The sequence below is a fragment of the Saccostrea echinata genome, unplaced genomic scaffold, assembly GCF_033153115.1.
Source record: "Saccostrea echinata isolate AGI-Se365-2 ecotype Australia unplaced genomic scaffold, CSIRO_AGI_Sech_v1 ptg000030l, whole genome shotgun sequence".
NCBI classification, from domain to species: Eukaryota; Metazoa; Mollusca; class Bivalvia; order Ostreida; family Ostreidae; genus Saccostrea; species Saccostrea echinata.
The window spans coordinates 24,520,740-24,522,542 of record NW_026889779.1 but is presented as its reverse complement, the minus strand read 5'-3'; positions in this window follow the sequence as shown (position 1 = coordinate 24,522,542).

Sequence of the window (1,803 nt, the reverse complement as noted above, 5' to 3'; positions counted from 1 at the left end):
CACTTATTTTATGTTTCAATTATAATTGTATGTTAAATGCTCAGAAAATAGCAAAAGCTAAATGATTTTACAATTATATTATGAACAAGCAAACAAACAATACTAGTCCGCCAAAAATATAATACAAGAGCCCCAAGGACCTTAACAGTCACCTGAGTATAATAAACCAATTAAGAGGATCAATAGAGTATAAAATAAACTGATAGATGAAACAATTTAGTGTCAGTAACAACTCATAAATTAAGTTCTAATCTTCCCCCCTCCCCCTCTTTATCACCATGGAGACTATTAACAAACTATTAGTGCTTCTGTACTATTTTTAACCCAATATTAAAACCTTTAACATTGGCCTCTCTTGGTCTTTGAAAAAAATTTAATAAGATTTTATTTTTGTCTAATTTTTATTTATCTATTATTTACAAGTCTAACTGATCATTAAACTATGAAAGTACTTTTTGTATTATACAATGAAAATTCTTGCATAATTCTCTTATTCTATTAACATTTCAAATTCATTATTTACATTGATTAATTATCAAAAGTGAATGGCAAAGGGGAATAACTTTTCTCAGTAGAATACAAATTAATAGAGCCCTGGCCAGGACCATAACACTCCTCGCATTCATTTCTATTACATGTAGAGACTTATAATATTAACATCTACTCTGAATTTCGTCTTGTTTCCTGAAAACTATTGACCAAATGGTCCAGATATTCAAAAATCTGGTAAAAATACCCTTGCTTATTAAAACTTTTACTCTATTTATACAGGAGCAGAGAAGATTTTCAAAGCATTAATGCATTTCCATTTTATAATCATTAGAGCCCCGCCCTAACACCAGAACCCCTGAGCCATGAAATTCACAATTTGGAAGCGGCATCCTTGCTCATTAGCCATGTACTTAGTTCATCGGATTAATACCCAGGAGCAGAGGAGAAGATTTTTCACTATATAATCATTAGAGACCCGCCTTAATACCAGACCCCCCCCCCCCCTCCTGTAAATATTCGATGGTGGTATTCATTGCAAATGTCATTCTCATGATTTATGTACATACAACTTTTCTTGTCAGCTTATTTCTATATTATTACATTTTAATATTTGCTTACGTGTAGAAATAACCTGCGTATTCTGCATATAACCTTTCATTTTAAGTTCTTATTGGATATTGCTGCATATCAACTTTAAAAAGAGCAGTGCTCTATTCCTAAAACAAACTCATAAATCATTACAACTGTTGCATGCAGTTGTTATTTAGCCAATACATCCCACGTGATTAACTGCAGTGTAATCAAGAGTTTCCATCCTTTACACAAAATATAACCTCATAATAACAAACAGAATCCAAGGTCTCTGTAAAAATGAAATTATATTTACTGTACAAAAGTGTTCATCTCTGTTTTTTTTAAAAAAAAACCTACATTTAAGCATTGAATTCTTATTTTTGGATGTTGTCGGTCCTACACTGTATAACACCAACTGGCCGTGCCAACAAATTGAATATCGTGCATAAGCACAGTAACCCGCGGTATTCAATTTGTCAGCATGGCCAGGTGTTGTTATAGGACTGACGACTTCCAAAAATAAGAATTCAATGCTTATATTTACATTCTCTTATTTGCTTATATTTACATTCTTTTATTTTCTCTCTTCATAATTGTTGATTTTGTTGATTTTTATGAATTTAGCACCTTTCAGAACTGGTGTGTTTAATATAGATGTAAGAACCATTATGACGTTGGAATTTAAAGTTAAATAACGCAAAAGAATATTGCAAGGGGAAAAAATTGTAAATTAATTTA